Source organism: Catharus ustulatus, chromosome 2 (assembly GCF_009819885.2).
Source record: "Catharus ustulatus isolate bCatUst1 chromosome 2, bCatUst1.pri.v2, whole genome shotgun sequence".
Classification (NCBI taxonomy): domain Eukaryota; kingdom Metazoa; phylum Chordata; class Aves; order Passeriformes; family Turdidae; genus Catharus; species Catharus ustulatus.
In genome coordinates, this window is record NC_046222.1 from 11,692,560 (window position 1) to 11,709,028 (window position 16,469).

Genomic DNA, 16,469 nt, shown 5'->3' on the forward strand with positions numbered 1-16,469 from the left:
TGGCCACAACTGGATGTCCTAGAAGAAAATCTCAACCATTTTCTGGGATGCATGTACAGTAAATGCTCTTGGCATTTAAATGACTGCTAAACTACATAAGTATTGTCTGATTGTTTTTCCAGAACAATTAATCCTACACAGATTGCTTTCTTTATTAAAAAAAAAAAAAAAAAAGAAAAAAGAAAAAAGAAAAAAGAAAAAAGAAAAAATAATCAAACCGTTTTAGGCCTTACATGTACTGTTCTAGAAAGAATAATGTTTCATGCCATCCTTTTTTAATATCAAGGTAGGTTTTTGTTTTATTTTCTTCTGCTGGACAAACTTTTTGCTTTTGCTCTTCTCTGGTAGGTTCTCCTGCCTTTCAGAGCAAATTCCTGTTTCTGTCTCTCTTTATCCTTAGTCCAATTGTATGTTCTAAAGGAGATCTCTGCTTCACCTCATGTGGTTTTTACCAGCTTTTCCCACTTGAAAACATTACAGCTGCTTGAAAACCTTAATTTGTCACTCTTGAGACACATACTCTGTGGATGCCATGCCTAAACTTTCCCATCCCAGGTGGTTGTGTAATTACCACATTTTGATTAGCATCACCAGTTTTGGAAACAGAAACACTGATGTCATTCTTAAGTTGACATTAACTTAGCTGTGATAACCATTAGCTTATTGCCAGCATTTGACTGATCCAATGTTTCTTTGAACATTGTCAATGTTCTAGATTGATATGAAAAACTTGTGCTAAAAATTATTTTGCTAACACCTTGAATTTAGCAGTCTGCTTATTTATAAAGTGAAAACATACATAGTTGCTTTGGTTAGGATTGCATTCAGTTTTTAAATATATAATATCAAAAACATTATGAAATAGGACACACAAGGTGGAACATGGTATCTTGTGTATACTACAGAACATGAAAGAGTTGCTGAATAAAATGTCCAAACTCCTTCTATCCTTTAAGAAACTGAGATTAAGTAATTATGATATTTAGTCCTGTCATAGAAAGGGTTTTTTCCCCAAGAGAATATAATTTAACATGTTGAAAAATACTTGGATGTGTATTTCTCTTTTGACATAAGACTAGCTTAAACATCACAGAACGCTGACGCAGAATTTAGAAATAAAAGAAGTAAGCCCTAAAAAGAGAACAGGCTCCTAAAGGCACATTTTCATTCCTGCTCCTGTTTTAGATTTAGCTCTTTTATTTCCATTTGTGTTTTTATGCTTAAAATTAAAGCAAAAGCTCTATTTTTCTTCTTCTCTGTAAAAATAGCTGGCGTTTTGTCAAAGCTCGCTGTAGTGTTGCTTGTACATAGTAAAAGAATAGCAAGCATAGCAACCTAAAAAAATGGACAGAAGTAAATAGATTCCAGATTTAAGGGGATGTTTTGATATACAGTCTGAAAGGAAAATGTTTTGGGGTGACCTAATTGTGGACTTCCAGTACTTGAGCCCACAAGAAAGTTGGAGAGAGACTATTTGTAGGCACATGAGTGACAGGCCAAGGGGAAATGGCTTCAAACTGAAAGGGTTCTATGACATTGCCATTTTTTCAGATATTTTTTAGACAGCTAATAATTTCTTAATTGGACTGCTTGCATATTATAAAATATGCACTAAAGTGTCTTGATAAATCAGTTTAAATTGAAAGGTTTGGGAAGCTTGAACTCTAAGTATTTCAAAACAACAACAAGAAGAAGAAATTCTATATTCTATAAAACACTTCTCTATGTTGTGCTACTGTGGGGTCAATCCTTCTATGCCTTGTTGCCATTGAAGCAATGTCTCCACTGTAAGTTTCCAAATAACTTTAAGAATAATATCAGCCAGAACCCTCAGCACAGTGTAAAACTATTTCTGAAAGAAAAGTTCATGTGTGCTCATAAGAGGCTGGCAGTAGGGCAGGAGGGGAAAATTATTGTTATAATTTTTCTTCCATGGGAAGTACACTTTTCACTTAAAGATGGCCACTTAATTGACAAACTCTTGTGAATGATGATCTTTGATATAAAAAGTAGGTTTGTAGACAGAGCAACAAACACCTGGGACAAATTTCACATTTTTATTAGAAGATTATTCTATGATCTTCAAAGTATAAAATATTTTGTTGTTCATGAGTAGCAAAATCACTCTCCATGTATATGTTGTCTGATGACTCAAAAAACTTATGAGAATGCTATCAAATCTGAAACCAGGCATTATCAGCCATGCTGCAAGATTTCCTTTGCAGTGCTCATGAAGATGCAAATGGGGCAATTCAATGCAAAAGTACAGTCTGAAATAGGAGCAGCAGCCTCTGAGTTGAAAGATAAGTCTGTGGAGGTCATTAATAAGTAGAAGAACAAAAACCAAGCATTTAAGCATTTATTATGATTTATTTGGTGTAATATGATGCTTGTGTCCCTTGGACTCAAATGAGAAAGAATGGAAATCTGGGAATTACATCTATTTTAGAAAAAAAATGTAGGATCAAGTAGTCTGGCTAATCTTAAATACTATTCCATGTATCTGTTAAAGATATTGTTGATCTGATATTTACAAAATCATGAATTTTGCTTTGTCATATTGTCTTGGGTTTTTTTCCATTCTGTCCCAGTAGAAAAAGAAATATTTTCCCAGTATTGTGTGTGTTGGTAAGTAAATAACTGATAGCAAAATAAGGAAGGCTTGTATATATTCTCAAGAAATTGCATGTGCACTTTTCTTTTATATATCTTTGTATGAAAACATCTTCCACCAAATTACTAAGGGATTCACACTGTTTGAAGGGAGAAGAATCTTCAAAGAACCAAAAAAGAAAAGAAATAGGTAAATAGAAACAATGTTAAGAAGAAATACCTACAGGGCATTTAACATTTGTAGTTATTGCTCATCAATTCTGTCTAGAAAAGAAAGAAACTGATTGCATGTGGAAATCTAAACAATTTGGTTGAATATGAAATATTAACTGCTTAGCAGGTCAAGGGAAGGGCAATATATAGCTTCAAAGATAAGGTACATTTGCAAATATCTTATCTGTATTCCACAAAAAAATATTTGTAAAGTTATTTTATTATCAATTTAAATGAAAAACAAAACAAAAAAAAACCTCAAAACCCCAAATCTCTAAAATTTCCCAACACATAAAATGCTGAATAATGGTAACAGGTTAAAACAATATTTTCTCTGAACTTGAAGAAGAAATGTCATAATTTTTTAGAAAGGACTTTTTCTTTTTAATTTGCCATCTTTACTCAGGCTCCATTTCACAGGCTATTTCACCATTCCAGCTTCTGTCCACCTAGAGTCGTTTTACCTTGCTTACATTTTCTGCTTTGTTGCTGCAAAAATCACCACCTCTTGTTCTGCCCGTGCCTTCTGTCCTCTGCTCAATTCCCTTCCACTAACAAGAATGTTACTCTTGTGCAGCCAGAACCTAAAACCTCCTCTCTGAAACACTTTTAGTGTTTTAGAGCACAGCCTCCACCAAAATGCATAATCTCACTGTGAGCATGGAACTGCCATTTATTGCAATGTTTGGCAATTATTTGTGCTATTAATTCTAAAGTCGTCAGTTTTAAAGCTTTGTGATTCGCAAGAAATTTAATGAGCAAACTGAAGAGCCAAACAAACTAAACCTTTTTAATTTTTCTCATTTTCACCACTAAAAGTAGAAATTGATTGTATTCTGTTACTTAGTGATCACCATCAGCTCTGGAGCCTGCTTGACTATGGTCCACAGGATGGTCTTCCAGGTTCTTAGTTTCCATCACAATTTTCTCTGCGTGTCTACCACCATGCTGAAAGAGTAAATATGATGAGTAAGAGACTATCTCACCATGTTTATAAGATTTAGTCAGGAATGCATCAATCCTGGCAATGCCCCTTTTATATATTTTCCAAATGGTGAAATAAAAAATTTTGTCCCATAGCAGCGAAAAAAGAGTTCTATAAAAATGAATACTGAGGTAGATGGTCCTTAGCTAATGAGCAAACTCCTCTGCTGCCTCTCTAGTTTGAGGAGGAGCAAGTTTGTGGACTCTTTCATTTAAAAAAAAAATTGTTCATAAATCATATACAGTTGACTAAATCACTAAAGTTGCAGCCTCAGGACTTTTGTGCATGAAGAGAAGTAATTTCAGCTATTATGTTCATATTTCAGTCATATGTAATTCATATTCTTTAGGTTTACCTGAAATAACATTTTGCAGACTACAGTAATCTTTTGTCCTTTTTTTTTTTCTTTTTTTAATATGAAAATAATGGCTAATATATTGCAGGACTCAGTACAGGAAGGAGCATAGTAATGCTACATTTGGAAAAAGAATTTGCAGTTGCTACTTTTTGTCCCCCTTCCTCTCTATTCACCCTCCCAGCCCCAGTTATGGTAAACTGTTTATTGTTAGGTATAAAATAAAATAGTGTTTATAGCTTAAATATAAATTTAAGTGAAATGCAACACCAAGAAAAATTTAGGAAGTGACATTTGAATACATTAAGGTTCCCATAAAACAAAACAAAACAAAAAAAATCTTGTCAAGGTACTGATGGAAGAATGGTCCCAGAACTGTTTGCTTTTTTTATTTGCTGTCACCTTAGGTTGAATTCTGTTTGATAGAACTATGAGAGAACTACTTTCTTTTTTTTTCTGCACTTGATGGACTTTCTCTTTCAGCTTCTATTGTAAACCATACTTGCAGAGGTTTAAGATCTTGACTGAAAAAATTTGCTTTGGGTGAAAAATATTCCCAGCTCTAGTGCTTGGAAGAAAGTTACACAAATTTTGAAAAATTTTGTGGGTATGAATACTGTATTAGCTCAGGATGTTATTTAGTGTTTCTATAACTCAAAATTTTATTAATGAACATTGAGGTTTTTTGTTACTATCACTCCATATATTGAATAATCATTAATGGCAATAGAAATTCCAGTCATAAATCAAGAGAATCACAGTATTTAGTCTTAACCAGCTACCTAACTTTTCAAAAACTGGAATAAGAGAGTTGTCTTTTCTTCACTAGATACATGTTTGGTACTGCAAACAAATATTTTCTGGCAAACCAAGGGTAGAAAATGTTCCTCACAGAGCTGTCTTTGCAGTTGCATTATTGCAATGTTATTGACCAGTGCTTTCAAAATGCAGAGTTTTCATTACCTGTTGGGAATGATCTGTTTTTCAAACCAGTGTAAAAATGCCTGAAGTTGGGTGTGGTCACATTTGGAGGTCCTGGGAGGTAAAGGCACATCCTAACTGGTTGTTTGCTTTCAGCACAAGGATCTAGTCCTTCCCATTGCACAGATGGAATTATTTGTTTGTTTCTTCCCAAAGAAATTAACCCTGTGTTATGATACAATGAATATCATGTTAGAATGAACATCAAAGTCTTAACAGGTATTAAAATTTTAAGTACTAGATATTAATGAGAGATTTTAAAGTAATAATCTTTATAACAGCATTTCTGAAGTTTAAAATTCATCATTGTTATGGATTTACCTATTGATTTAGTTGCTGACCTTAAAAATATAATCAAAAAGAGTTCTGTTGGGAAGGTAATACTCTGAAGTAATCAAGGTATCATTTGGGTTGGCTTCTTATTGCTATTGAAGGGGTTTCTTTACAATTTTAACTTCACAGGCAAGTATTTTTATACATGACGCTGCCATCAAGTGGCTATTGAGTAGAACCTCTGTGTTACCCATCTCTAATTAAAACGTGGTTTTTTTTCTTTTAAATTAACAATTTAGTCTGAAAGAAGGGAGCTATACTTCCTAATTGAAAGGAAAAAAATTGTAAGTTTACTGCTCTCTGGACCAGCGTTGTCGAGATAGATGCTCAAAGATGCTTTGAAAGAATGGGATTTCAGTGACATCAAATTTAGTTGACATTGATTTTTAGATCAGCTTCAACAGACATTAGGAATCCCTCTGGTCACGTTGTGAACTATTCTGTGTCTTTTTGAATTTCCAGGCACCTTATTATATGGTTAAATCTTCTCTTTTAGGGTCTCATTTTAATCCATTCCATCAAAACTCAAAAATATAAATGTAGTCTATAGACTTGGTCAAGGACTTTAAGGTGCTGGGTTGAAAAGGCCAGAATTAACATAGACCCTAAACCTCATGAATCCAGAAAATGAGTGAATAAAACCATATCTTTATAGCAGTCCAAAAATAGCATCTCATAAAGTAGAAAAAAGCTTTAGATGTTCAGGGGTTTTTTTGGGGGGAGGGTTTAAGGCAGCAACCCAGCCCCAAATGACCATTTGCAGTTCATCAGAACCCAAATATTGGCATTCACCAAATACCCCCAGTTCACTTCCAGTGGTATGGGGCTGTTAACCAATTTAAGACAAGTAATGATAAACATCCCCATTCTCCTGAAGATCATTTGCCTTCTTTCACCCTCTAGAAATAATAATAGAAAATCATGTGCACATTTGCATTTGTATTTACTGTGTTTGAATTAAAGCTGCAAACAACTCTGATTCACTAATAACTGATGAAAGTGTCTCATTATTGAGCTACAAAACCTCCAATAAATTAATGGAAATTGCAAATCACCTTGAAAATTGCAGGCTCTTTAGTCCTATATTGAGTGCTGAGAAAACTGCATAAATAGCTTTGTTGCCTAACTCTTTCTTTTGTAAAAATAGTTTCTTATTACATTTTTTTTAAACTGTGTCTAGTAATTAAGGCATAGCTAAGCAACATTTTTGTTGTTGTTGTTGTTGTGTTTTGTTTTCTGTACATGAACATTTAACATTATATTAGTGTTAAATATTACTATGTTTGGTTCCTTCTCTTTCATATAATATTTAGGACCATGGGTTCTCTGCATCTGATGCTAAACAAATATTTTGGCAAATTTTCTCTCATGCCCCAAATTAGAGTAGAGGATTTTCCATGTTCTAATTCTTTTCTGTACATAATGAATTTAAAAATCCATACACCCGTGATGTTTTCCTACAAAATTAAAGCTTAATTAGAAGAAAGTATTTAATGAAAAGGAAAAAAGTCATGCTGTGTATTTCTTTGTTCACTCTTTGTTAGATTTTTATTCTATCTACCTAATGCCTCATCTAAAACTAGTCCATGCTCCTTGTTAGGAGAAAATAATGTATGGGAGGTGATCTCCAACTGGTATAAAATTTGGTAGCCTCATAGTCATGGAAATGCACTTCAACAGAATATCAGTTGCATGTCTCTAAAAAATAGAATGATTTCTGCAAAGTTCTAGATTTTCTTGTATCCCTCCCTGCTCCCTACTGCAGCTGCATCCCTGAAAGAAACCCATTTGGTTTAAAGGAACATATTTTAGTTTAACATAGATTCGGGATGAAAAATCAGCAGATTGTAATTTTGTCCAATTTGCCAATACATGAGTCATCATTAAACTTGTGATGAGTAATCTGTCATAGTTTTTTGCAAACAATAGAGATTTTTAAAAATTTTATAAGGCAAAGGAGACAATCTTTTTGTATGTAAAACTTCATATAACATTAGTACTAGCATAGTGTAATTATGAAGGCACAGAATGGGTACCCAAAGACAATTTTTTAAACTACATTTGAAGTCACTTGAATTACTGGAACATGAAAAACGTTGTGTGCTGAAGCACCCTCTAGTTAGTGCTAAGAGAAATCCCAAAATTTAACAAAATCTTTGAACCTCCAGGAACACAACTGCTGCTATTAGCTGGCAGGTGGCTTTTACTAGGAAAACTTTTATGTGTCTTTCCAAACTGGTTCATTCCTAGGGCTGAATGACCCATGAGATGTCCATCATTAGCTCTGTCCAACAATAGAACTTGAAGTAGCAAAGAATTGAAGTTTCTGTTTTTCCTGCTGCATTGTTGCAGGGTTGATGAGTGAGGAAAAAAAAGGTCCCTTTCATTTTCTCTTCCTCTTTTTCTTCCTTCTAAACCACCACCTTCTGTTTTTTCCTTTTGTACTTTCTTAGTGTTATTAGTAATGTATCCACAATTCTTGCTCATCATTTTCATTCTACTCCACCACCCCAATTTTGGTCCTTTTGCCCTTGGCCACTATCTTTACAATTGATAGCAGCTTGCTAGACTTTTGCACCAAATGATGAAAGATGAAGTATTACTGCATTTTAGCTTCTTCATGTACAGTCTGGGGACTCAATTACTAACCCCCAAAAGCTGTGAAAACATTAATGTTCTTTTGTTTGAAGCTTTGTTCTGTGCCTATGTCCTCTCTTCCGTGTTCTCTCCACTCCTTAGTCAGATGAGCAGTGGATACTAGAAGCTTTTGAAACACCATTTAACTGAAGAAAATGAGTCAGCTTACTTTCCAGTCTTTGCATGCACTTGTCACACTTTTGAAGTAGGTTCTGTTAAATATGCTGAGCATATGTAGGAACCAAATGCACCTCGAGTAACCCTCATTTCCAGCATCAATTTGAATGCAGGTGAATTCAAACTGAGCAGACTACTGTCTTTCTTTTCTTCTTACTGGGTTTTTTTTGGGAGGGGTTGGTTTGAGTGTTTGTATTTTTATTTTTTTTTAAACAAAGCAGTATTTGAGAAAGATTTGGCACGTGTAGAAACCCATTCTTCAAATATTGACTCCTTAAATATTGTGATGTTAGAGGGATTGTTGCATGCCAAGATTCTACATTACGAATGTACAGAGAGTTATAAACAAAAACTCTACATTTGATTGTTCATGAGAATTGATTACTCAGGAGACTCGAGTAATAAGCATGTGTTCCCCATCAGGACTTGCACACAGCTTTCTAATACTGATGGAAACTGTATGTGTTGAGCAGATGGGACAGACCATGCTCACGGCTTGAAAAAGGTTTTGCAAGGCCTTTATCATAAGTGAATTCCTGTTTTCTGGGTTTCACATTGGAATGGTAATTTAACTTCGTATAGAGTAAATGTAAACCAACTTGTGATGATGTGACTAACTGCAAATTACTTTTCATAGCTGCTACTTTTTCAGCTGGGATGCAGAAGTTGCCTTAGATTAAACTTGAAACTTCTCCAGTGACAGTAAAGTGCTGTCTAAAATAACTAATAAAATGCAGATGGGAGTGGAATAAAAGCTGTGTTTATACATAAGGAGGCATTGTATCAGGAAGGGTAGTCTCTATGCAGAGGCTAATATTTGTATAAATAACTGTTATTGAATATGAAGTATGAATTTAATTTATGCAAGTCATTGTGTTTCATGGAACTTTCATTTGATAGTTAGTGTCAGTCATGAAAATGTAGAACATCAAAATAGTATGACAAAACTTATTGAGTATATTTCCAGCATAGTATTTTATTGCTGTAGTTTTGATGAATGATCAATTACATTGCTTTCCTCTACTTCATGTCCTTGTAAAACCTGTTCTGCTGTACCACAAACCTAAGAAAAACAACATAATGTTATGATTTTTTTTTTTACCTAGTCAAGAGGCTGGAGCTGCTGGTCTTTTCTCTTGGGCTGTCATAGATGTACAGTAATAACAGGTAATACCTAAGCTTCATTATCCACTGCTTATTTGTGTGGGTAGTTGCTGGCAAAGACTAAAGGAGTCTGGAGATGTACTACTTGTCTTGTGTTGGATTTGGAAGGAGAAGACCCTAGGCAGCCAGTTTTGCATGAAGTATACAATAATAGTATTGTATATGTTATTTCAGTCGTGTGTTATGTTTTGTCTACAGGCAGTTTATAGGTGGATTTATATTATGCAAATAAAGGCTTTAATTTCCAAACCCTCTGAAGTAATATTTTGGAAACCCAGCTATATTGGTGTAAGATGCACATGAACACCAGCTATTTTGATGTTGGATATCTGAAGAATTTCTCTCCCATTGCCAGGTTTAATTTTGGTTGTGTGTAAATGTGCAAAAGAAAAAATTCCTGCTGAGCAGGATTTTGAAATCAAATGTATGCAATACCCAAGTGGCTTTTTTCCTCTCCAGAGTTTGGAATATAACCCAACACAGGTTTTTTTCAATCTCCTGGTGTAGCTGGTAGGCTCTCTGCTTGATATTAAGAGTCAGTACCATCATGATTTCTAAATTCCTTCTGTAAGTCATTAAAAGGCTGATAAACAGGCCCTCCCCCAGACAAGAGCAATGCATCCATCTGTGCTGTGCCAGCTGTACTTAAACAGGTGAGACTGAAAGACCAGGAAGTGGTAACTTCTCTCCATATTGGTTGTGTAGGGTCCTTGTTCTCTAAGAGAAATTTTTGTCTGAAAAGTTTATATTAAAAAGTGAAAATATTTAGAGTGTCAACACAGCATCGACTTAAAGGCATAGGCATTGGCAGAGTGACTGGTTATTTAAGCTTTGCAGTGAAGCAAGTAGCTTAAAACTCCAGACATTAGAGCTTAGGACTATCTTTGTGAAGTCTGCAGTGAAAAACTAAATCTGATGCCCTGTCTCTCCAATTTACACAAAAATGGCACTTCAACCAACCACAAGTTTATTCTGGATATTCAATTGAAACTTGTTTAATATTTATTTCTACTCTAGATGAACATTACATGCAATGAGAAATTGGCAAAAATTACAGGCTCAGAAATTTAGTCCAGTTTACATTAATTTATGATCAAATGCTTTCTTTGATTGCTGCAAAGGTGTATCTTAATTCACTTAGCAAGAACTAATATTTTGCTTATTAGTGCATTATTACTTGATTATAAATCAGTAGGAACATTGTCTGTCTCAATTTTAGAGAAACTAAGATGTAGACAACCAAAGGCTTGACTTTGCATGTCCTCTCACATGCCAGTTGAGCCTTGTGCTTTTCCATCAGCTGAAATCTGGAGCAGAGGAGGTTAAGTTATATCCCATGGGGTACCCATTGAGCCAGGAATGGGGTTAGAAGGAAGCACCAATAATCCAGATCTCTAGTCTCCTTGAGCTACTGTATCACGTATCACACTCCCCCTAGAACTGCTCATGTCTCAGTACTGTGCAATGCTGTAAATAGTAGTGTTTGGAGGGGGTCATTACAAAAAATCTTCATTATTTATTTTCCTTGCTGCCTTTTTTTTTTTTTTTTTCTCTTGTTTAATTACTTCTTAGAGAAAGCAATAAAAACTAAGTCCGTGCAAGATATTTACCCATGGAAGAAAAACTGGGAAATGTCTCCCTTTTTCAGAAATCATAACTACAGAAGAAATTATGGTGTAGGAGAACAGAGCTTAGCTTGTGTATGAGCTCAGGGATCTTATGTGCCAATGATGAATTTGACTGACAAAAAGGGTGATGTTTGAGACAAGAACAGCCTTTTTGTCTGGCAACACAATAGGATCTTCTTCCTTGATGGATTCTCAGCACTACTCAGTATAATAACATGATAATTGGTCCCAAAGAAGGAATGAGTAAGATTGGATGGTGGTCTTTGGGGACCCAGTTGTGTTATATCTAATCTAATTATGTTTGATACTGACTTTTTAATACATATGGTAGCTATTTCCTTGGCTTGGAACTAAGGCTTATATGCAAGCTTGATATTTGCTTGGTGTCTGTTCTAAAAGCACACAATTTTTTTTTTCTTAGGAGAAACCCCAGCTATATCTGTCTCATGTCATGCTGCATTCTAATTCAAAACTAAAACTGATTTGTTCCAGAAGATGTCTTGAAGCATAAATATGTTGTGGCTTGTGGAAATGTGGGAGGTGTGATGGAAAGAGCAAATGTCTATAGATTGTGCTTCAAAAAACCACTGCAACTTGCTACAGAAGAGACATAGTAAGTTATTGCTGCCTTGGAGCAACAACCCGCAGCAGGAATTCACCCTTTTGCATGAGACAATATAAACATTTTAGTGGATTTATGAGCATAAAAGAGCATCTGGAGATGATGAGATTGTGCAAGACTAATTTTAGAGGCTGAATTAAACTAACTCCATAGCTACAAAAGTCACTGCCATGTTTTCTGCTCTTGTTTAAAAGATGTCCATGGACCAGAGCAAGCCCAGATTTCCTAACCAAATGGAACAGAAAAGTTTAGTGCACTGCTGCTGCTGGTGGTGTGGTGGGCACTGCCTTACTGAGAGGATTACAAAAATCCTTCATGAAAGATAGTTATGCAATCGAATTTCTGAGGCAAGTTTCTTCTCAGCTGTTAGCATCTGGGTTCCATTTTGCCATGAATAGGTGACTGTCTCTTGGATTTATTTATGTTTCTCACTTTTTAATAGAGAGTATAGCATGTATTCCTGTTTGCTAGGAGGCAGCTGTTGCTATTTTCCTTTTTCCTCTTGTATTTCACCATTGTCTTCAAGCTTCAAATAAGCATATTATAAATGAAACATATTAATGAAATCAGTGCTGTGTGATGTGCTAATGCAATAGGTAGTGAAATAAATTTGTTTGAAGTCGGTTTCAGTTTTGGAAATTTAACTCACTCCCCTATTTTCAGAAGTATCTGAAACACTAAAATGTGTGTTCTGTTTTGTGTTTAATTTCTTCTTTTTTCTCTGTCCCCAGTGACTCTTACTAGTGAAAGGCTTCCAGCCTAGCAGTGATGGTTATTGAAAGTTCAAATAATAGAAGACTCAGTTTTTGAAGAAACTCACAGCCCTTTAGGAGCTCAGAGACTCCAGTGCCATTGACTTGCAGTGTTATGTCATAGTTTTGGCCACCATCTCTTCCAGAAGCAATTGATGCACAAGTGGGAGCTGGAAGTTACTGATCAACTCACAGTGATTAATAAGTAGATAACAACCTCTATAATTCTACACATGCACCATTTTCTGGGATCCCCTGACAATTTACTTAAGGCTTGGGGATGAAAAGGATAAAATCCTGATTCCTTTTAAATCAATTAGAATTTTATCATTAACTTGAAGTAAGGAATCACATGGAGTACTGGGCCAAAACTGTGCTTCTAAACATAGAAGCAACAAGGTCCAAAATAAGTCACTCTAAATGAGTAGTTGAAATCAAAACACAAACCAAACAAAAAAAGCATGTGGATGATATGTTCAATATGCTTTGTACCAGCTCCCCAGTAAAAGAAAGGTAGTTCATGACCAGAGAAGCCTGTTTTCCTGTGAATCCATTTTTTGAGGTTAACAGAACTTTGATATTTTAAACAGTATGTGAGTCTGGTGGAAGTTTTCTCCATGAAGTAATGAAGCAGTTAGCAGTTTTTCTTCCACAGATTTTCCATATTTACTTGTGAGAATGCCAGCAAAATTTCACTCCTCTCTTCATTTGACCTATATTTTTTATGGAATAGAGATCTCAACACTACTGAGTTTCTAAAAAGGACACCTGAAACCTCCAATCATAAATTTGATCAATACTGGCCAACAATTTGAAGAGGTTTAGTTGGTATAGATGCCCATGATGTAATTGCATACACACTCAGCTCCCTAACCTCAAAATCAAGGGAAGAAAATGAATGTGTTATTTCTACCAGAGAATCCTTTGAAGAATAACCAGAGATTTCATACAACAGGAACTGCAAATATGCTTAGCTGTACTAATGCTTCATTTATTAGATAGTAAGAATTCTAAACAGCTTTCTGGAAGGAAAGAGATTTGTATTTGTCAGCAAAGCTCTACTAGTTACTGGTTCCAGTGCTGCCCTGTGTTTCTTAATGTGTTGCCCAAAGCTGAAAAAAAGTGTGTAAAAGTGAAAGAAATGCCAGACACCACCTTCCTCTCTGGCAGCCACCCTGGAGCAATTCTGACAATAGGACTCATCCTATAAACCAAAACAGGAATAAATTTTCAATGGGCTCTCCAAGAAGGAGAAGGTTGTACAAGCTTTCTGATGGTTATACTGTGTTTCAATGAAAAACATTTGTGTTCCACCCTTATACATATAGTCTTGTCTTCCTTTATGGCTGTGTCCATGCACCATAGTTTATCTGCATCCTGATCTTGTCCTGTCTTGGATATGTTCCTTGCTGGCTTTGCTGAGAACATCCTTCCCTTCCCATCATTTTCAATTTTTGTCTGTTGATTTGGCCATATTACTTGCTCTTCTGCCTCAAGGAGCTGGCAAAGCTTCACTCCGGCCTGTATTTTGCTTTTTATCTTGCTTTTACTTCTGTTCTTTTCCAGCCATGCTAAGTTTAGTGTTGTTAAACTCTTTCTAGAGATATTGCTGTGGTTTTAGCTTTAGTGCAGGGCAAGGTGAGGAGTGAGTTCACAGGACAAACACACTCCTTGCTGAAGAATCACATTTTCTTTAGGGGACCTGCAAATTCATGTTGTGATAAATATTTGTCTGGAGAGAGAGAGAGGAGGGAGATTGCAAAAACTGTTGTGTTTGCCCCACCTATCTGCTATTTTAATATTTCAGACTTATCAGGTGTAGGTAACTGCATTTCTTGTAGCAATTGCACATTCTTTCATGGCATTTCGACATAATGCAGACTTCTGCTGCACACTTACATTAACTCTAAAGGATTGGGTTAATTATCTGTACCTTTTGCTTTTAGGTGGCTGTATTCTTCTAATTTTTTTTTTTTAATGATTGAGGAAATTATAGCAACATGCAGTTTTTGAGACCAGCCAGCAACCTTCTGTGGCAAGGTGAGAGGAAACAAAGTTTTGGCTTAAGTACTGTGCCTAAGTTTAGGTGTAAGTGCTGAAAACCTGCAGGTGCCATGTTGAACTGTGCAACATGCCCAGTGCTTAAGAAGCCTCTTTTGATTTTAAATGTGTATGGGCTTTGTTTCTGTTGCTGCAACTCTTCTTTGACTTTTTTTGAATTAGAAAAGATGTGCCAACCTCCATGCCATACGCCTGATGCTACTAATGCCCATGGTTTTTTTCAGTCTCATATGCTTTCATATGTAAATTGGCTATCAAATTCCACCCTCAGTTTTAACCTGTAATAACTTAATTGCTTACAGTGCAATTTGCACTGCTGTAACTTAGATCAAAATCTGGATGCATGTGTAAATGTGAGCTCTTATGTGCACACGTAATGCCTGCTTCTTAACATATAGATACAGATAGGGATATAGATAGATATAGATATATGAACTTTCTTTTTACAGTTGAAAATGAGAGGGAGAATCTGTTGATTAATTATATACTGATCAATTTTAGAGCAAGTAGGAGGAGGAAAATAAATAATTTGAAATAGTAGGTGGACTTTTGGAGTCATGCCCACACACACGCCCCTTTCCAGTCTATTCTGATTCTTGTCTGTCCCAAGCAGAAACTTTTCTTCTTCCCCTGACTTGCAATTCTGAATTTTTTGCAAACCTCAAATCTCATTTTAAGTTGACTTTAGGGAAAAGGGAGGCAGAGATATTGTTTAAAAAAATAAAAATAAAAAAGGGAAGAACCCCCCCCACCACTAAAGAGCTATCCCAGCCCCCACCTCTATACCACCAGCCCAAACATGAAACATATTTCAGCAGAAGTGCCCCAGCTCTATCATATGTGCTGTGCAGAGTCATCATGGCCATGGTGCATAGCTGAGAGCCGGAAAGCAAACAGCTGCTGTAGCCTGATTTGAGTTAAAATAGTGTCAGTGTTTAGTCTGGCGCAGTGCTTCAGGAGAGATTGGCAGCTGGGTCAAACAAAGTCATTCCATTGGCTCCCTTCCCAGTAAGCTTCTGCTAGTATTTAGGTACTAGTGCAGCCTAGGCCCCTTTTCTCAGGGATAGCCTAACATCTGACCGCACCCTCTTTGCTTTTTAAAAAATGCCTTTTCACTCTTTAAGATAAATCCTCTATTATACAATCTGCCACTAATTGTGTGTTAAGACTGTTTTTCTCTCGAAAGCTGACGCATCCTGCTCTCAACGTGGTCTAGGAAGCGGGCTGTTACAGTGCTGGATTAATAAAAGGGGCCTTTATGGTTTGTGAAAGAATATCTCTGTGCTTAGGCAGGAAACTTTTTGATCCACAGAAAAGCCAGACGACATCTAGGTAAGGCTGTGTATCAAATCTGCTTTTATGGGAGAGTGGGGCAGCGAGCGCTGTTAATTGCAATTGCTTCAAGTTTGCATGCCCATTTTGATAAGCTTTTTTAGAAAGTTTAGGAAATAGCTACTCCTGCATCTCGAGCCCTTTCTCTCCTCCCTCCTCCTCACTCCTCCTATGCCTTTACTGCTTGCAAAAGCTTGTAATGATCTGCTTAGTTTTCACTGGAATACACGCGGACGCTTCGCTTCTTTTTGGAGAGGGGTTTCTTGCAGAGGCGCAGAGAAAAAAGTTCTGCTGTCGGACCCAAATGCTGTTAGAAGTGGAGTGGCTGGGGAGAATTTACAGGGAAAGCTTTCCACTGTTACAGGCTGCCTGTGCAATCATTTAAAAGTAGTTGAAAACTGCTTTGAACTAACAAGGGTTTAATTACGGAAAAGTTTAACGTGGCGATGGAAGGAATATTAAGTAAGTTGTCTTTGTCTCATACTTTTTAATTTTAGTTGTTGCTTTAGCCTGTTGGGTCACATTTTTTGTCAGCGCTGAAGGCTGCCATGAATTGGTAATGAGGGCCCCTTTTGCACATGATTTTGGCACTTGGCCAAAATCAACTTCCCAAGGC

At 36.1% G+C, this 16,469-nt stretch overlaps 1 protein-coding gene across 4 annotated transcripts in view; it reads left to right on the plus strand.

Moving 5' to 3' along the window:
* Positions 1-16,469, plus strand: part of LOC116992041 — a 361,926-nt gene that overhangs the window by 161,556 nt on the left and 183,901 nt on the right. The window lies entirely within an intron of this gene.